Raw genomic sequence first — 21529 nt, 5'->3', positions numbered from 1 at the left:
GGTTGCTCCCTCGGGCTTTTTGTGTCTGACTTTCATGGTGAGTATAAAGGACTCCAATAATCTGGACTAAAACCCAACTTGATTCATTTGGGCTACATCTTAATTGAAGTAACATCTTTTTTTTTTTTAATTTATTATTTTTATTTATTCCTACCCTCCCACCCCCCCCACCCCCATTGTCTGCTCTCCTGCTCTCCGTGTCCATTTGCTGCATATTCTCCTGTGTCTGCTTATATTCTCATTAGGTGGCTCTGGGAACTGATCCTGGACATTCCGGAGTGGGAGAGAGGCGATTACTCTCTTGTGCCACCTCTGCTCCCTGTTCTGCTACATCTTCTCATTTTCTCTTCTCTGTGTCTCTTACTGCATTGTCTTGCTGCGCCAGCTCTCTGCATCGACCGGCACTCCTGCGCGTGGTGGCTTTCTTGTGCGGGATGGCATTCCCACGCAGGGCGGCACTCCTGCGTGGGGTGACATTCCCTGCATGGGCCGGCACTCCGCATGGGCCAGCTCACCACACGGGCCTGCTTGCCCTCACCAGGAGGCCCTGGGCATCAAACCCTGGACCTCCTCTATGGTAGACGGGAGCCCAATTGGTTGACACACATCCATTTCCCTGAAGTGACATCTTGAAGAGATCTAATTTACAATGGGTCCACACCCACAGGAATGGATTAAGTTTAAGGGTACATAGCTCTAAACCACCACAGTCCATCCTCTGGACCCCTAAAATTCACATTTTTCCCCACAGACAAAATACATTCATTCCATCACAACATTCCAAAAGTCTTAAATCATTTCAGAAACAACACTAAGTACAAAATCTTATCAAAATAGGTTACAGGTATGATCTGTCCTGGGGCACAATTCCCCTCTGACTGTGGACCTAAGGAATCTAGAAAACAGGTTATCTGCTTCAAATGTACAATGGAAGGATGGACATAGGAAAGACATTTCCATTCCAGAAGGGAGAAACTGAAAGAAAAACAGGAGTCCTGGGTTCCAAACTATTCTGAAACCTAGCAGAACAAAATCCATTAGGCTTCAAGGTCTGAGGGTCATCTGTGCATGGATATTTTGTCCTCTGGGCCTGCTGGCGTGGCAGCCCCATCCTTTCCAAGTACTCGCACAGAACCATGCAGTTCCTGAACCCTGGGGTGAAGGCTCCACTCTCTCCGAGCACTATGGTGGCAGCCAGGCTCCTGTGAACACTGGGCACAAGCCCCACCATCTCCGAGCATCGGGTGGTATCATTCTCCTTGAACAATGGGGCGGAAGGCCTGCCTCCTCCAAATACATGGGTGGACCTGCCTTTCCACAAACATGGGTGGACCTGCTCTCCTAGCCTGAGATCTCTTTGGTCCAGACCTTGTTTTCCATGGCTCTGCCCTTGAAGTCATTCTTATCTCAATTTGTCCTTTCTCTGTCCCTTTCAGTCTAGGCTGGCAGTGGTTTGGTTCACACAAATTTTGCCAAAATCCCTGTCTTTGTGTACAGGTCACCAGGGTCAAAACCATCAGACAACAGCTATTTCCAGAGATCTTTTGTGGATAACTGCACCTCCAATCTTGACTGCCACTGAAATGGCTGGTGGATCCATGTTCAGTTAAACCCTCACACAGAGCCCTATTCCCAGGGACTCGCTTCTTGGAAGCTCAGGGAGGTCTGTGATAGAGCTGTTTCTGGCTCCAGCCTCAAAACACACTATCTGGATAGTCTCAGAATTTCCCGAGCAATTTCCAGTTTCTCAGTGCGTAAGAGTTTACTTCTCAGTTTATCCCTTTCCTCTCTCATTTCACTATAAGCTGCAAGGAGAAACCAAGCTGTACTTTCCACACTCAGCTTGGAAATCTCCTCGGTTAAATATTTAGTTCATGGCTTTCACGTTCTGCCTTCCATGTGACATCAGACCTCATCTTCACCAAGCTATTCCTTAAAACAAGGATCACTTTCCTCCAGTTTCCAAATAACACATTTATCATTTCCTTCTAAGGCCTCATCAGAAGTAACTTTAATGTCCATATTTTTACCAACAGTTTCTTTAAAGCAATCCAGGCTTTTATTATCAAGCATCTCACAATACTTCCAGCCTCTGCCTTACCCAATTCCAAAGCTGTTTTCACATTTTTAGGTATTTGTAATAGCAGCACCCCACCTTCTGGGACCAAACACTATTTTAGTTTCCTTGTTGCTAAAGTAAATACCATGCAATGGTTGGCTTAAACAATGGGGATTTATTGGCTTGCAGCTTTGAGGCTAGGAGAAGTCCAAAATCAAGGTGTCAAGAAAAGGAACAAAGTTCTGATACATGTGACAATGTGGATGAGCCATGAAGAAAGACATCATGCTGAGTGAAGTAAGCCAGACACAAAAGGACAAATACTGTATGATGTCTCATATATGAAATACTTAGAATAAGCATAGTTATAGAGACAGAAAGCAGAAAAGGGATTACAAGGAGTGGCAGGAGGCAGGGAGATGGGGAGTTAAATGAGTATGAGTTTTGGTTGAGGATGATGAAAATAGTCTACAACTATACAGTGGCAAAAGTTTCACAGCATTCTCAATGTCAGTGATTTGTCAAAGAATTGTCCAGTTAAAATGGTTAAAACGATTTTTATGTTATATGTATGTAGCAGTTTGATATTGTTTATGATGTCCAAAAATAGATATTGGATTGTGTTTATAAACTGGTCTGATCCTCTGGGTGTATTAGATTATATTATCTTCAGAGGTTTCACTTTTACTTGATTAAATTACGATTAGGGTTATGATTGGGCCATGTCAGTAAGACGTTGAGTCCCAGCCTCCTTGGTGGGTGGTGTCTCACAGAGAAAACGACAAAGCAGAGGAGTTAGTGTGAGTTTTAATGCTGGAGCCCCAGGAAGTAAATACACAGAGAAGCAGATACATGAGGAAAGAGGGAAGGCTCCAGTAGACATGGCAGGGTCTGGGAAGAGAGAGGAGCTGTTTGCCTGATAGTTCACAGCTGGCCTTGTAGAGAGAGCAGAGCAGCTGAGCCTGGAGAGAAATGAGCCCTGGGAGAGAGACAAGACTTATCCCAGCCTACAGTTGATACTGGAAGAAGCTGGGACCACGGAGCCTTGGGAGGAAGAGGAAGGCTGAACATCGGCAGCCATCTTGCTCCAACACATGGCAACAGATTTTGGTGAGGGAAGTAACTTATGCTTTATGGCCTGGGAATGGTAAGCTTCTGCCCCCAATAAGTGCCCTTTATAAAAGCCAAGAGATTTCTGGTATTTTGCATCAGCACCCTGTTAGCTGACTAATATAGTTTATTTTACCAATCTGTTACCAAAAAATTAAAGAGAAATTTTTTAAAAACCCACAATGTGATACCACTTCACACCCACTAAGACCACTATCATAAAAAAAGACACAATAGTAAGTCAAGTGAGGATGTGGAGAAACTGGAACTCTCATACTTGGCTGATGGGAATGTAAATGGTGCAGTTACTTTGAAAAAAGTCTGGCAGGTCTTCCAAATGTTAAATACAGAGTTACCATACAACACAGTCATTCCATTCCTGGGTATATATCCAAGAGAAACGAGAACATATGTTTACAAAAACACCTGCATACGTAAATGTGGATAGTAGCATTACTCATAATAGCCCCAAAGTGGAAATGATCCAAATGCCCATCAAATTGATGAAAGATAAACAAAATGTGGTGTACCCATACAATGGAATATCATTCAGCCATAAAAGGAAAGATGTTCTGATACATACTACACGACACGGGTAAACTTGAAGTTGAGTGAAATAAGCCAGACACAAAAGGGCCAGACACAAAAATAAGCCAGACACAAAAGATTGTATCATCGTACTTATATGAAATAACTAGAATATGCAAATTCACAGAGAGAAAGTAGATTATAGGATGGGAGGAGGAATGCAGAATTATTGCTTAATAGGTGCAGAGGTTCTGTTTGGGGTAACGGAAAAGATCTGAGGGAAGTGGACTTGGCCCAGTGGTTAGGGCGTGTATCTACCACATGGGAGGTCCGCGGTTCAAACCCCAGGCCTCCTTGACCCGTGTGGAGCTGGCCCATGTGCAGGGCTGATACATGCGCAAGGAGTGCCGTGCCACGCGGGGTGTCCCTGCACAGGGGAGACCCACACGCAAGGAGTGCGTCCTGTAAGGAGAGCTGCCCAGCACGGAAGAAAGTGCAGCCTGCCCAAGAATGGCGCTGTACACACGGGGAGCTGACACAAGATGACGCAACAAAAAGAAACACAGATTCCCATGCCACTGTCAACAACAGAAGCGGACTTCATATTTTTTTAATGTAATATTAAAAAAATGAATAAAGACCAAAAAAAAGAAGCATAGAAAGAAGACGCATCAAATAGACACAGAGAACAGACAGCTGGGGTGGGGGGTTGGGGGTTGGGGGAAGGGGAGAAAAATACATAAATAAATAAATCTTAAAAAAAAAAAGATTTGATAAATCATGGTGATGGAAGCACAGCATTGTGAATGTAATTAACAGTACTGAATTGTATACCTGAAAGTGGTAAAAATGGGAAATGTTATGTTGTATATAATACAGCAATAAAAATTTTTATAAAAAGGAATGAAGTGCTGATGAAGGGTACAACATGGATGTTAAAAATACTATGGTAGGGAAATGGATGTGGCTAAAGTGATTGGGCTTAGTCTACCATATGGGAGGACCCAGGTTCGATCCCCGGAACCTCCTGGTAAAGGTGTACCTGTGTGGTGAGCCAGACCTGCGTGGTGAGCCGAATGCCTGCGCGGCGAGCCAAGAGCCCAAGTGGTGAGCCAGTGCTCCCATGGGGATCCCAGTGCTTGTGTGGACAGCCAGTGCCGGCGTGGCAAGCCGTGAGGCAAGATGATGATGCAACAAGAGAGATGAAGGGGAGAGTCAAGGCAAGACGCAACAGAAACTAGGACCTGAGGTGGCACAAGTGACAGGGAGCCTCTCTCCACATCGGAGGTCCCCAGGGTGGAATCCCAGTGAATCCTAGAGGAGAAAATGAGAAGACAAAAAGAGAAATAGACACAGAAGATCACACAGCAAAGTGGGAGGGAGAGGAGGAAAAAAAAAGCAGATCCTTCATTAAAAAAAAAAAAACTATGCTAAATGGAAGAAGCTGTCACAAAAGACCACATATTGTATGATTCCAGTCACATGAAACAGGCAAATCTATAGAGGCAGAAAGTGGATTAATCGTTGCCCTGGGCTGGGGGTGGGGAGTGACGGCTAATGGGTATCAAGTTTCTTTTTGGGGTGATAATAATATTCTAAAATGGAATTGGACACGTCTGGGAATACACTAAAAATCAATGAATGGTATCTTTTAAGTGGTCGAATTATATGGAGTGTGTATTATATCTCAATAAAGCTGTTTTGTTTGCTTTTTTAAAAAATGCACTCCAAGATTTTAAAAAAGTCAATGCCTTTGTGCTGGCCTTGGGAATGAGTCTGACTGCGGAGAGCCTAGTTGACTGAGGGCCCCAGCAGTGCTCAGAAACCCATCACCCATTCCCAGGTAGCACTGAAGCCACGCTTCCCATGGGCTGCTGCCAGGCAATGGGTGGAGGACGCTGAGGCAGGCCTGCGGCTGCGAGACACGGGATTCTCAAGGACCCTCACAGGTTTTCCTGAAACTTCGTGAGAACCTGCACCACAGCCTTCGTTCCTTCTCTCTTTCCCCCACAGGTGTCAGACCTGCATGAGTGCCAGCTTTTCAAGCCTCTTCCGTTCCCTCCCAGTTTCCCCCCACAGGCATTTTTCCACCCCCAATACATTTCCTATATGTTTAGTTCCATCTTGGCACCTGATTTACTGAAGCTGTTAATGCAAAACTGAAAAAAAAAGTGTGCATGTTGCAGGGAGGGGTTGTTCTCTTAACCAAATGTAATATGTGATCTTTAACTGATCCTGGATCAAGAATAAAGACGAGAACAAAAGTTTACCGGAGATATTTGTGGGGCAAGAGGGGGGATCTGAACGTGTGGGCTGTGTATCAGGGGACGTGACAGCCTCAGCATTACATTTCTTTGGTGTGATAATGGGGGGGTGGTTATGTGGGGGGATGGCATTCTTAGGAGATGCATGCTGAGGTATTTAGGGGTGACGCCTCCTGATTTCTGCAACTTGCTTTTAAAGGATTCAGTCAAGACATTTATATACAAAGACTGGGAGAGGAGAGAGACACTGGCACATGCAGCAAAATGTTAACCACCGACAAACCTGGCAGTTAACAGCAGGCGTGTGTGTCCACTGTACAGTTCTTTTAACTTCTGTATGTTTGACTTTTTCAAAATAAAAAGTTGAGAGAAAAGAAAATGTATCAACCAAATGCAATGTGTACAGTCTGTATGTTTTGTCTGGGATTCCAATGCAAAGAAACCACCTGGAAATGGTGCTGCCCTCACACTGTGGGTGTCTGTGTTAGAGGCCACACACCACAGGTACCCAAATGCCAAGGCGCTAAGGTGCCTGTGTTCTTTCTGATCTCTAGGGAATTTTTTGCACATTTGCTAAGATGGAGCAAACAGGGTTAAGGAAGGGGGAAGCATGAGCAGACCCGGGCCCCTTTGCCTGGGGGATGTGGGGCTGAGAGCCAAATTGATCAAGAGCGCGAAAGAGTGACGGAATCTTGCTTAAGCTACTGTTCTTTTGATTTTTCATTCATTCATGGCGGATCTCATCCTAACCAAACATGCTTTCAATACCTTCCAGCCAAAGGCCACCAGGACCACACCTGGGACTGAGCGAGATGGTTTCTTACTTGCTGCAGTGAGAGAGAATGCACACCGTAGGGAACCAGAGGGTGGCTCAGATGATCTGGTTAGAACTCATTACAGGATTTGGGCTTGGGTTGGACGGTTTGGGGGAGGGTTCAAGGAAGCAGGATTCCACTCTGGATTGGTGCTGACAGAAAGGCCATTTCTGTGGTTGAGCATCTCAATAAATCTTACTTATAGGGTGGGCAGACTAGAGCAAAGGTAAAGCTGTAATCAGCAAAGCGGCAGCAATTGTATCCGTCAGGAGAGGGAGGTGCTTGGTATTGAGTGGCTCGGACAATGTTCAGGTTTGCACGTGTTTGGACAAGATTATGGAGTGGTTTTGTTTGTCTTGACGTGTCATGGTCATAGGGTGGCCTAGACTGGTTAACGTTCTGTGAAGCTGGTCATGTTCAACAGGAGAATGCCAAGTCCTGGGTGGGGGTGCCAGGCCAGCTCCTGGGTGCAGAGGCTGCTTTTCTCCTTCACAACACTCATTCTAAGAACAAGATCCCGAGTCTTCACTGTGTACTACAAGGCCCTATTAGACAGAGGTGAGGCCCCTTTCCCCTCTCATTTCCGGCCTCTCTCCCTCAAGCTTGCGGTCCTCCAGGTGCACTTACCATTCCTGTCTATTGTGGTGTCTGCTAGCTTTCCCCAATACTCACTCTCCTTCTATAACAGGGTGACAAACTTTTTCTGTAAAGGTCTAGATAGTAAATATTTCAGGCTTTGCAGGACATAGAGTCTCCATCACAACTTCTCAAATCGGCCACAGACAGTAAGTAAATGAAAGGGCATGGCTGTGTTCCAATACAACTTTATTTACAATCTCAGGTGGTGGCAGGATTTGGTCTTCAGGCCATAGTTTGCCATTTTAGTCAGGTTTTCTAGACTGAAGACTACATTTCCCAGCTTTCCTTGCAGCCAGGTTTGGCCATGTGACTAACCCTGGCCAATGGAACACAATCAAAAGTGGTATGTGGTGCGCCCCGCCCTTCACTCTTTTCCTTTCATTGGATGGAATGGGGATTTAGAAGGGAGACATCTTGGGCTGTGCAGATTAGGGCAACAGAGGAGAGATGGCAGAGGACCACGATAGGAGTCTAGATCAGTGGCAGATTGTATTTTCCAAAGATAGAGGCAATAGTATATCCCATTGCACAAACTTTTCTTACAGTGTGATTTTGACCCTCTTTCCATGGAAAGGCGGCTCTAAATCCCCTCCTTGTGAACCTGGGGGAACCTGTGATGGCCATGACCAATAGAGTATGGCATCAGTGATAGTGTAACTTCCAAGGTTGTAAAAAATGCCTTTCAAGTCTGTTTGTTCTCTTGGGATATTCACTCCTGGAACTCAGCCACTAGGCCATGAAGAAGCCCAAGTAGTCCATGGAGAGGCCCCGTGGAGAAAAACAAGGCCCTGGCAAATCCCTGGCTGAGCTCCTAGCCGACAGCCAGCAACAAATTGCCAGCAAACGGAGGAGACTCTTGGAAGTGAATTCCTCCAGGCCTCAGTGAAGCTACTTCAGCTGATGCCAGGTGGAGCCAAGGCAGGTTATCTCTACCAAGCCCTGCCCCAACTGTAGATCTGTGAGCCAAACAAATGACTGCTGTTGTTTTAAGCCACTAATTATAGCTGGAAAATGTGCTTATTAAAAATTTCTTCACCAGCTCTGAAAAATTCAAATACCTTCCCCAGATCTAGTTGAACTGGTTTTCTGTTAACCTACTCTTAGCAGTTTACTCTTCGTTCTTAGTTTCCTGAAGAACAATAAACAGACCTTCCCAGTTCAACTCCCAGGAAAGTCAGGAATAAGATAACATCTCAGCAAAATCACAGGCTGGTACCAGGAGCACCTTAGAGCCCAGGAAATCCATAACTTCCCTGGGATATAAGGCTGTGAACTGAACATCGAACAGGACTTTTGCCCACAGGAGATAACACAGGATTAAGGAATTTGCCCATACTCCCCTCAGGAGACCCTGTAAAAAATTCCAGAGTCATCGTTCACACGGCAAGAATGCTTCATGCAGTTATTACTTGATCCTCAACCCCCATTCCCCCTAGAAAAACCCTATCCCCGCCTCTCACTTTGAACTGGTTTGGGGAAGAATCCCCCAGGTCCTTGCTTGTGCACTTGCAATAAAGCACCTTCTCACTGAGAGGCATGTTTCTCCTTTGTAGCGCTGGATCGGCCGGGCCTTTCTAGTGGAAATAACCCTGCTTAGAGTAACACTAAGTTTTGGGAAGTGTTTGTTATGCAGCAAAAAGTATCTGGAAGAGGATCCCTGATGATTTCTAAGAAGAGCCACCACACCAGCTCCAGTCTTACATAAAAGCAGTTATTTAAGTGACTTTTATTTGGATCTCTCCAATCTGAACCGTCGCCCTTACTAATGCACTGTCTCAGGGCCTTGGCACTTGCAGTTCCCTTGGCCCAGAATACTCTTCCCCAATGTCCTCCCTTCCTTCATTAGAGCTCTACTTAAAAGCCACCTTCTCGGGAAGTGGACTTGTGCCAGTGGATGGGGCGTCCGCCTACCATATGGGAGGTCCACAGTTTGGACTCCGGGTCTCCTTGACCCATGTGGAGCTGGCCCATGCGCAGTGCGGATGCGGGCGGGGAGTGCCGTGCCACTCAGGGGTGTCCCCAGTGCAAGGAGTGAGCCCCGAGGAAGAGCCGCCCAGCGCGAAAGAAGTTCAGCCTGCCTAGCAGTGGCGCTGCACACGGGGAGAGTTGACGCAGCAAGATGACACAACAGAAGGAAACACAGATTCCTGTGCCGCTGACAACAACAGAAGCAGACAAAAACAAGAGCATGTAGCGGGTGGACACAGAGAGCGGACAGCTGTGGGGGAGGGAAGGGGAGAGAAATAAATAAAATAAATCATAAAAAAAAAAGCCACCTTCTCAGAAAAGCCTTCCTTGCTGTCCCTGCATAAGATAGTCCCCTCACCTGCTAGTCCCTATCACGGTTTTATCTTTCTTTGTGTCATGTAGCACCCCCTGGCATTAACGCTATCTATTTATTTGTATTTATGTTCAGGGCTTGTGACCCTCACCACCACAGAGCTACAAGAGGCGCAGATCTGGGATTTGTCTGTTTCTTGGTCTCCCCAGTGCCTGCCTGGCAGGTAGAAGGTGCTCAATAAATCTTGTTGAATGATTCCAACACCCTGACCTCTCTGTCCCTTAACCACTTCTTCCTCCCTCTCATGTGAGCATCCCCTGTAACAGTGATTCATGACCTTATGACACCCACACCCCCTTTTTATATCAAATATATTATCATGTCCCTTTACTATCTTGAAACAAATTAACAGTATAACATCTACTCACACAGAGAAAGGGGATTTAAAACCCAAAAATGGGAAGTGGATTTGGCCAACGGATAGCGCGTCTGCCTACCACATGGGAGGTCCAAGGTTCAAATCCCGGGCCTCCTTGACCCGTGTGGAGCTGGCCCACGCACAGTGCTGATGCATACAAGGAGTGCTGTTCCACGCAGGGGTGTCCCCCGCATAGAGGGGCCCTCGCACAAGGAGTGCGCCCCGTAAGGAGAGCCGCCCAGTGCGAAAAAGTACAGCCTGCCCAAGAATGGTGCCACACACACAGAGAGCTGATGCAGCAAGATGATGCAATGAAACAAGACACAGATTCCCGGTGCCGCTGACAAGAATCCAAGCGGACACAGAAGAACACACAGCGAATGGACATAGAGAGCAGACAACTTTGGGAGAGAAATAAATAAAAAATAAATCTTTAAAAAACAAATTAAAAAAGTGTTATTTTTTTACTGTGGCAAAAACACACAACATAAAATTTACCATTTTAGCCATTTTTCAGTGTCAAGTCGGTGGCATGAAATAAATTCACAATGTTGTGCAACCATCACTTCTATCTCATTCCAAAAGTTTTTATTCACACTAAACTATATATCCATTAAGCAATAACTCCCCATTCTCCCTGTCCCTCCCCCCAGAACCTCTAATCTACTTTCTGTTTCTATTAATTTGCCTATTCTAGATATTTCATATAAGTGGAATCATACAATATTTGTTGTGGCAGTTTGATATTATTTATGAATTTCAAAAAGAGATATTATGTTTGTAAATTTGTCTGTTTCTTTGGCCGTGATACCCTTTGATTGTATAAGATTCAGCTGAGATGTCTGATTAAATTATGTTTAGATTAGGGCTCTTTTTTTTTAGATTTTTAAATTTTTATTTATTTCTCTCCCCTCCCCATCCCATTGTCTGCTCTCTGTGTCCATTCGTTCTGTGTTCTTCTGCGTCCACTTGCATTATCTGGTGGCACCGGGAATCTGTGTCTCTTTTTGTTGCATCATCTTGCTGCATCAGCTGTCTGTGTGTGCAGCACCACTCCTGAGCAGGCTGCGCTTTATTCTCCTTGTGGGGCGCACTCCTTACATGTGGGGCTTCCCCACAGGGGACAACCCTGTGTGGCATGGTACACCTTGTGTGCATCAGCACTGCACGTGGGCCAGCTCCACATGGGTCAGGAGACCCTAGGTTTGAACGCTGGGCCTCCCATGTGGTAGGCAGATGCTCCATCAGTTGAGCCAAATCTGCTTCCCTAGATTAGGGCTTTGATTCAACCAAGTCATTAGAGAGTGCCTCAGCGTTAATTCCTAGGCCCCTTGGGCTGATAAAACAAACTCTCACATGGAAGTAGACACACAGAAGCAGATATACAGGAAGAGAGAGTACTCCAGGGACACGGTCTGGAAAGAAACAAGCCCCAGGGAGAGAGACGAGTCTTATGCCAGTCTAAAGCTGCGATAGGAAGAAGCTGGGACCATGGAGCCTAAGTGGAAGGAGGAAGGCTGATCCCTTGCAGACATTGCTCAGTCTTGCTTCAATATGTGCCAACAGACTTTGGGTGAGAAAGAACCTCTTACAGTACCGTGAGTTGGACCATGGTCCTGATGTATATTAAACCATGCAAAAAAGTGCCGTGTGCTTATGTATTAAACACAGTAATATGCTGGGCTGAGGCAGCAATTATAATTTTTACTTCGATCACTGCCCAGTGAGTTGTAGAGGGTCTTGAGGGAGCCAGGGCACCTCTTCTTTATGTGGACCGCCCCACATTACAGGACTACAGCAGCCCTGCCCCATCACTAACGCCAGCTGAGCCCCCTCATCAGTTTGGCACCCCTAAGAGCCCCTGCTGATTCCACAAATGTCCCCTTGAGGCCTTGCCTACTCTCCAGGATCACTTGATGATTTCTCATTCCAAAACTCCTGCTCTCTGATTTCCATCCCAGCAATTCTCTCGTCTCTCACCAACCCTGCTCCCCTGCAGCCCACCAGCAATGACCCTCTACATTCTTTATCACCTCCCTTCCAGCCCTCATATTCCTCTTACCCAGGTGAGAGGCAGTGTTCTCCCCTTACCCTCATTCCCCACTGTGGATGGACCTTCCCCAGGCAGGGACCTGCCTCAGCAGGGATCATGTGGGTCTCCAGGTCCTGCCAGGTGTAATGCTCTGTCTCCATCACCTAGCACCCAACCTGGCACCTAGTAGGTGCACACACACCAAGAGACACAAACCACCACAGCCCGAGGAAGGAAGTGGGGAGGGGACAGCTCAGTCCTGGGACCTTCTTCTTCTCTCCCAGGGCTCCATGAGAGCTCAGCGACTGGGAGGCCACAGTGGCCCCCTCTGGGGCTCCGCAGACCTGCAGGGCCTGTGCTGCGGACTCACTCGCCTTTCCTGGGAGTGATGGGTTCCCTTCTGCACTCGTCCCTGAGCCCAGGGCTGTGCATGGGGCCACGTTCCCTACCCCCACCTGCCCCCACGCCTGCACAGCGGGATGGGGTGAGCAAGGCGTGGGGGCTGGGAGAGGGCAGACAAACCATTTTTAAAAAGAACAGTGGTTGTTGGGAGAGAGGAACATGCAAGGGGCCTGGGGGGGGGGGGCGGGGAGGCAGGGCAGCAGAAGCCAGGAGTGCAAGTGTGGACCCTGGCGCCAGGCGGCCCGCCAAGGCTTTGCTCACCTGCCGGCCTCACAGCCACCCTCGGCCTGACCTGGGCAGCGCCCTAGGCCATCTCTTCTAGCCCCTCATCCAACCCAGTCTCTTCCCCAAAGGTCCTGCAAAGAATGCTGGAGCTCTCTGTCCAAAGGCTCTTCATGCAATCATCAGCTCCTCTCCGAGCATCTCCTCTGGCCAGGCGCCAGCTCTGCACTGAGGCTACAGTGGGGACCAGGCACGCGGGGGCCACACGGGGCAGGAGTGGCCCACAAGCACCGGGCCTTCGTCCATCCAGCCAGCCTTGCCGGACAAGTGCGAGGACTGGGCGCTAGAGAGCGCTCTGGGGCACTCGCCCCAATGTAAGGGGGTCACAGACAAGTTTCCTGGAGGGGATGGCCAGTCAGGCTGTATCCCAGAAGGAGGGAGAAAAGTGCATCAGGCAGAGAGAGCCTGTATGAAGGCCTGGAAGTAGAAGAGAGCTGGGCGGAGTCCAGGAGCTAAGTCAGCCAGGACAGAGTTTATGCTCTAATTTCTCAGAGTCAGGTTGCCAGGAAGCCCTCTCTGATCTCTGTGGCGAAGAGCCAGTGCTTTGGGGCAAAAAATGGTAGTGATGTCATTCTCCAGGGAGGGGCATTCCATGGTGTGTCACATCGAAGGGGAGGGGGGTGGCCTGGGTGCTTCAGCCTCAGGGCACTCAGCCAACGGGGTTGGAAGGCAGCGCCAGCTCACAGTAGGTGCCCCCTGACCACCGCGTGTTCTAGGCAGACCAGCTGTCCTGCTTGCCCAGGACTGAAGGGTTTCTTGGGATGTGGTGTTTTCAGTGTTAAAACCGGGGTAGTCTCGGGCAATCCAGGATGGCGGTCCCCCTCAGCTGGCAGAACTCAAGGCTGCTGCTCCCATCCTGCTGATTCCCCCAGAAGGACTTCATCCTACAGAGACCCCACTCTGCCGACTCCTGACCACCTGGTTCAAAATCTGCAGACACCTGGTGGGCTACCTTCTCCTTACCACCTTTGCCCACATCAGACTCCAGGCCTGACCAGTTCTGTCCTTTCTCCTAAAGTGACTACACCTCCTCTGCCTTCATCATCTCACTGGATAATAGCCAAAGGAATACTATTAATAACATCATCACCTCTAGTTTATTGAGCACTTACTGTGTACCTGGCACTACCCTAAGGACTACGGACACATTACTGGATCCTCTGTAAAGCAGGGGCTAGCCTTACCCCTATTAACAGGTGAGGAAACTGGAGATACCGGTAAGCTAGCAGCTAACACATGCTGGACTTGTGGAGGTGGGTGGGAGGGGCTTCCAGCCCTCTTATCAGCTGGTGCCCAGCACAGATCAGACACTCCCTGCAGGAAAGAGTTCCAGGCTTGTGGTTCTCCCCTGTTCCCTGCCACATCAGCCATTCACCCTCTCTGGGCACTGCCAGCTGCTCAGGAAAGGTGGTGCCTTGGCGCTAGAGGTGGCCTGGTGGGTGTGAGAGCACCCAGATCCAGAGGGCAAGGAGAGTCACTGGTACCCATGCCAGACAAGGATATGACTAACCAGTATCACAGTCTCAGGGTTGGGGCTGGAAACGAGGATCGGTTTTCACCGCAAGGCATTAGCAGGGCAGGGGCAGGGGTGCTGTGTATTCTGCATACTGGACAAATTGTGCCCGGGCGTGCCTGTGGGCATGTGACAAAGCATTATACTGTGTGCTCCGTGGGCAGGTCTGTCCTGCTACTGACATTTCCTTGGTGCTCACCCAGGGCCAGTCCCCCAGCAAACCCAGGGAAAGGATATGGTGGGGGTGCAGGGGATTAGGACACAGGCTTTGGCATCACAAACTTGGCTGTGCAACCTGAGGCAAGTCACTTCACCTCTTTGAATGTCAGTTTCCTTATTTATAAAATAAATTTAAGATAATGTGCAAGAATAGCCAGAAATAGCAGCTATATATAGCAGGGGAAACAGAGAGATTGAGAGGGGAGGAATGTTCTTGTTTGTCTGTTTTTCATTATTATTACTGAAATAAAAGAAAATGTTCTAACAATGATGGAAGTGATAAATGCAAAACTATGTGATTATACGAAATACCACTGATTGTGCACTTTGGACAAACTGTATGCTTTATTAACATGTATCAATAGAACTGATTTGTTTAAAAACATAGGGGGGTTGGGGGAAAAATACACCAAATGTAAGATATGGACTACAGTTAGTAGTAATATTTTGAAGATGCTTTTGCTTAGTTTGTAACAAATGTATCACAACAATGCAAGGTGTTGGTGGAGGGGTTATGTACGGGACCCTTGTATGATGTGCGTGTTTGTTGTGTAAGTTCACAACTTGTACTATACACTTACTCTTTATGTATGTTCATGTATGAATGATAGCCTTCAATAAAAATGGAAAAAAAAGATATTGGATTGAAAGCACTTCACCTGGTGCCTGGCACATAGATGGGATGTTACTAAAAGAGCAGGTGTTTAAGAATACTCATTGAAATTGTATGATATGGCATGTGTGTGAATTCACACATGCACGTGGGCAGGGCTGACATTCCCATCAGGCACAGGACAATGCATACAGTCTACAGTATGTTTAAGGGACCATGAAAATGTTCTAATTTAAATTTCTTTTAAAATAAGAAAAGAATGTAATTACAGTTAATGTATAATAACAAAACCAGGCTGGATGACACTAATTCTTTATACCAACATAGTGGTAAAATATAATTTTTTTAATGGAGAGAAGAGCTCATGAAAGCAAAAGTGAATAGAAGTCATAATGCAGCCCTGCACACAAGTGAATCCATGTGTGAATATGAGTATTTGCACAAGTGTGTGCATACAAGCACGTGGGTGTAATTGGGGTGATTTCCAGAAACCTGAAGGGGAAAGAGAAGCCATGGGGGGTCTGAGCCAAGGGTAGGAAGGGCACAGGTGGCTGCGTGGACTGCCCTCACCAGTCAGCACTGCCAGGGGCCTGGGAGGTGCCCTGGGAGTGGAGAGGAGGGAGAGCAGGTGGGTGTTGTTCCTCCAGATGCCAGCAGGGGGCGCCTGGAGACAGTCCTATGTGGACTTGGGGCAAGCAGGCCCTGGGGCTGTATGCACTTTAGGCACCAGGTGACTTTTGTGCCCCAGGAGGGGACTATAGCCTCATTTCACAGGGGTCCAGGCCCACCGTGAAGCACACTACTGGCCTCCTAGCTCAAGGCTTTCCCATAGACCTGGGACATCACAGTACCGGGGGGCCTATGTGGGCAGCCTTTCCCGGGTCACACTGGCCTCCAACTTCCAGGAAGCAGGCCTTCTCTTGGCCAGCCCTTCTATGCCCCTGAGGTCTGCCCTGAGGGAAATGACAGTGATTGATATCCACTGCACACTTTCTCTGTGCCAGGCACTCTGCTGAGCACTTTACAGGAGGCCAAGTCACACACCCAAGGCCGCAGCTAGCATGTGGCAGAGCTGGCACTTGAACTCAGGACTCTGACTCCAAAGCCCACACTCACTGCCACTGTGGAACAAAGGGAGGCTCTGAGCAGTGACACAATGGCCCTTGGGCAAGTGACTCCTCCTTCCTGAAAAAGCCAAAGAATTCGGCTATTCACTTTATGTAAGGGGATACAATGGACCTGCGAGGAGGAAGTGATCCATTCAGATTCCTACTGAGATAACCCAAGTTCCAGTCCTGGTATATTTCTTATTTTAGCAGGCTGCTCTTTCAATGGACATTATACACCCAGCACAAAATAGCTGCTCAATAAACTTTTGTTGAATTAGAAATGAATAGGGAAGCAGACTTGGCGCAATGGATTGGGCGTCCACCTAGCAAATGGGAAGTCCACGGTTCAAACCCCGGGCCTCCATGACCCCTGTGGAGCTGGCCCATGTGCAGTGCTGATGCACGCAAGGAGTGACGTGCCACTCAGGGGTGTCCCCCATGTAGGGGAGCCCCACACGCAAGGAGTGCGCCCCGTAAGGAGAGCCATCCAGCGCAAAAGAAAGTGCAGCCTGCCCAGAAATGGCATTGTACACATGGAGACCTGACACAACAAGATGATGCAACAAAAAGAAACACAGATCCCTGGTGCCACTAAGGATAGAAGCGGTCACAGAAGAACACATGGGGAATGGACACAGAGGGCACACAACTGGGGGGGGGGAGGGGAGAGAAATAAATAAATAATAAATCTTAAAAAAAAAAAAAGAATGAATGACCATCTCTTTCACCAGACTGTGACTTGATTAAAACAAGGATTCTGTTCTGTTCTATCTTCTTATTGTTAACACCTGGTACAAGGCCTGGCAATAATATAGTTGGCACACACCTCTTCATTGCTTCAGCAAATATTTATTGAGCCTTTATTATGCTATGTCCTATACTAACCACCAGGAGTTCAAGGCTGAATAGGATACCCTCTTTTCAATCAAGGAGCTAACAAGCTATGAAGGAGACAAACAAGAAACCAGGCCATATTAATACACTGTGGGGAAGAAGATTGGGCTCAACTGACAGCATCTGCCTACCACATGGGAGGTCCAGGGTTCAAACCCAGGGCCTCCTGACCTGTGTGATGAGCTGGCCCATGCGCAGTGCTGATGTATGCAAGGAGTGCCGTGCCACACAGGGGTGTCCCCTGCAAAGGGAAGCCCCACGCGCAAGGAGTGTGCCCTGTAAGGAGAGCCGCCCCACACAATAAAAGTGCAGCCTGCCCGGGAATGGCACCGCAAACATGGAGAGGTGACGCAGCAAGATGATGCAACAAAAAGAGACACAGATTCCCGTGCTGCTGGCAACAACAGAAGCGGACAAAGAAGAAGCTGCAAATAGACACAGAGAACAGACAACCGGGGTGGGAAGGGGAGAGAAATAAATAAATAAATCTTTTAAAAAAACACAAAAAACAGAAAAAACCCAGGCCTCCTTGACCCGTGTGGAGCTGGCCCATACGCAGTGCTGAGGCGTGCAAGGAGTGCCATGCCATGCAGGGGTGTCCCCCGCGTAGGGGAGCCCCACGTGCAAGGAGTGCGCCCCGTAAGGAGAGTCGCCCATCGTGAAAGAAAGTGCAGCCTGCCCAGGAATGGTGCCGCACACACGGAGAGCTAACACACAAGATGACCCAACAAAAAGAAACACAGATGTCTGTGCCGCTGACAACAACAAAGTGGACAAAGAACACGCAGCAAATGGACAGAGAGAGCAGACAATGGGGAGGGGGGGTTGGAAGGGAAGGGGAAATAAATAAATAAAAAAATAAATCTTTAAAAAAAAAAGAGTAGTTTGGGGAAGTGGATGTGATTCAAGCAGTCGGGCTCCCATCTACCAGGCGGGAGGCCCAGAGTTTGATGCCTGAGTACTCCTGGTGAAGGCAAACTGGCCCGTGCAGGAGTGCTGCCTACGCGGCAAGCTGACCCGAGAAGGGTTGGCACAGCAAGATGATGCAACAAAAAGAGACACAGAGGAGAGGCAATAAGAGACACAGCAGACCAAGGAGCTGAGGTGGCACACGCGATTAAGCACCTCTCTCCCATTCTGGAAGGTCCCTGGATCGGTTCCTGTGCTGCCTAAAGAGAAGACAAGCAGACACAGAAGAACATATAGCGAATGGACACCCAGAGCAGTAATGAGGGGCAGGAGAAATAAATAATTTTTTTTTTTAAAGAGTTGTTTGAACAATGTTTGTCTTCTGATAATATAACTTATGATATGGAACGAGCACCTTTACTAAGCCTTGGCAAACTGTCATACTCCTTTATAAGTTTGGATCAACTTCCAACAGTTTATCCTTTGTACTACTGATGTCGTGAAATATCTCTGAGAGTTCCTTTAGTGTGAAGTTTTTTGCTGGTGTCACTTCCTCTGGACCATCTTCATTCTTTTCGTCACAACCACTTTCCTCGTTTATGTGGATCAGTTTACCTTCATTAAGTTTCTCTGGCTACATATCTGGAGTCTCTTGAACAGTATGGTGTCAACATTCCCACTGTCAGCTGTTTCTTCTATTATTCCATTTACCTTTGATTCAAATTTCACTTTCAGCCTTATCGGTTTTCATTTCTTTGCTGCACTTTCATCTTTGTTGGTCAGTTCCCTTTTCCAATTATCTATTTCTGTTCATGTTCGTGCACGAGGATGTTTCAAGGGACACCACCAAATCATTAACGGTGGCTTTCTCTGGGAATGGATTGGGGAGTTTTACTTAGAAACTTCTATATCACTTGATTTTTTCTTATTTTTTTAAAACAAGGTTGTGAATCATATGATCTGGAATCAGACAGACCTTGGACTGAAATCATTTACTAGCTGAGTGACTTGTGGCAAATTACTAAACCTTTCTGAGTCTCATTTCTGAAATGAGGATAATGATAGTACCTGCTTCATAGGGCTGTAATGAGAAATCAGTGAGATACAGATTGTTATTATTTAAAGATAAAAGAGTGGAAGAAGTGCTGTAATGGAGACAACTCAGGCGCGGTGAAAGCACAGAGGAGACCCTTAACCCCGCCTGGGGAGGGGAGCAGAACTAGATGGGATGACCTTTCGGACACCTTCTAGCCCCGCTTCCCAGGCATCCAAGAACTCAGGCCTCCTTGCTCCCAGGCTAGGGACTGGTGAGCAGCGGTCAGTGCCCTCCCTGGGTTCCCAAAACATCGGCATATCTGGCAGCTACCAGCCACCACCCTGGCCAGATTGCACCACTTTAAGTGACCAGGAGGTAGGTGACCCTGGATACGTAGACTGTCTCAGTGACCATGCCCACTGACGCCCTTAGTGACCAATACTCTGGTGGCTGACGTCTGTCACCTGCCCCGTTAGACCAGCCTTTCCAAGCAGGCTGTGTTGATATCAGATGAAGTCCAAAGCCTCCTCAGTTTGGTCTTTGCAGCTGCACTTCCAAGCTCCCTCCCCTTGCAAACATACACGTCATTTGCTTTTGAAGAAATACTGCCCACCTTTACTGGAGCTTTGCCCCCTGCTCAGCACGCTCTCCGATCTGATCCATCTGGCAAGACCTAGCCCTATTTCTGCCTCTTCTTTGAAGCCTTCTGGGGCCATCAGGCCCAGTTCTGAGCTTAGAGAGTATCTACTATGCACCTGACAACCCCCCATTCCACCTTCTGCCCCCCAATTCTCTTATCCTCACAACGTTCTACTAGGAAGGTACTGTCGTCTCTACAGAAAACAACCAACAAAGCTGACTGAGCTGGAAAGAGTCTGAGCTGGGATTCAAACATAAGGTCCGCCTTCTTTCCAAACTCCTCCCTCTAAAATCCTTCTCTCAGGAGCTACATGCTGCCTCCTCTATCAGCTACCCAGCTGGCAGGAGATCACCAGTTCCTTGGGGAAGGAGTAATGCCTTGTCCAGCTCAGTGGTCTTGTCCCTTCTCCTCTGCATAGAGTGACTGCAAAAGCAGGCCAGCCCCATGTCACTTAAGTCAACTCTTGGCAATAAGGATATTTGGTTTTGGTGTTTCTCAACAGGGTACACATTTGGGGTGAGAAGGTTCTTCATTGGGCAGGTCTATCGAGTACCTTGCACAATGTTTAGCATCCTTGGGCCTGGGCTCAAAATGGCAGGAGAGGGAAGCAGACTTGGCCCAGTGGTTAGGGCGTCCGTCCACCACATGGGAGGTCCGCGGTTCAAGCCCCAGGCCTCCTTGACCAGTGTGGAGCTGGCCCATGGGCAGTGCTGATGTGTGCAAGGAGTGCCCTGCCACGCAGGGTTGTCCCCGCATGGGGAGCCCCACGTGCAAGGAGAGCGCCCCGTAAGGAGAGCCGCCCAGCACGAAAGAAAGTGCAGCCTGCCCAGGAATGGTGCCACACACATGGAGAGCTGACACAACAAGATGACGCAACAAAAAGAAACACAGATTCCTGTGCCGCTGATAACAACAGAAGTGGACAAAGAAGACAACGCAGCAAATAGACACAGAGAACAGACAACTCAGGCGGGGGTGGGGAAGGGGAGAGAAATAAATAAATAAATAAATCTTAAAAAAAAAAATGCCAGGAGACTTTCTGTTACTGAGACAACACAAACCATGGCTGCTTTGGGAAGGAGTGCAGGATTTGGGGGAGGGGAGGGGCCAGGTGGGTATTATGTCTGGGTGAAACCAGTCAGTTATACAAACCACAGAAAATTAAAGCTTGGATTTGGAGTTGGACAAAATAGTCCCAGTTCCACTACTGACTAGCTATGGAAACTTGGTCACTGACATGATAGCCTTTCTGAGGCTCAGCTTGCTCAAATGTAAAAGAGGGTTAGTAAAAATACCGGATAAACTATGGAAAGCATTTAGCACAGGTCCTGACCCACAGTAGCCTGTCAAAGACAGTAAGCTATTGATGTTTAAACCTGTATGGCTTGGGAAGAGGATTTGGCTCAACGGAGAGAGAGCGTCCGCCTACCACATGGGAGGTCCACGGTTCAAACCCCGGGCCTCCTTGACCCATGTGGAGCTGGCCCATGCGCAGTGCTGATGCGTGCAAGGAGTGCACTGCCACGCAGGGGTGTCCTCTGCATAGGGGAGCCCCACGCACAAGGAGTGCACCCCGTAAGGAGAGCCGCCCAGCGCAAAAGAAAGTGCAGCCTGCCCAGGAGTGGCGCCGCACACACAGAGAGCTAACGCAGCAAGATGACGCAACAAAAAGAGACACAGATTCCTGATGCTGCTGAGAAGAATGCAAGCAGACACAAAAGAACACACAGCGAATGGACACAGAAAGCACACAAACTGCGGGGGGG

At 48.0% G+C, this 21529-nt stretch overlaps 1 protein-coding gene across 11 annotated transcripts in view; it reads right to left on the bottom strand.

The window, feature by feature from the left end:
• Nucleotides 1-21529, bottom strand: part of LOC101428984 (kynurenine--oxoglutarate transaminase 1) — a 42313-nt gene that overhangs the window by 17088 nt on the left and 3696 nt on the right. The window lies entirely within an intron of this gene.

The sequence above is a fragment of the Dasypus novemcinctus genome, chromosome 8 (assembly GCF_030445035.2).
Source record: "Dasypus novemcinctus isolate mDasNov1 chromosome 8, mDasNov1.1.hap2, whole genome shotgun sequence".
NCBI classification, from domain to species: Eukaryota; Metazoa; Chordata; class Mammalia; order Cingulata; family Dasypodidae; genus Dasypus; species Dasypus novemcinctus.
This window is presented reverse-complemented; position numbering and strand designations above follow the sequence as displayed.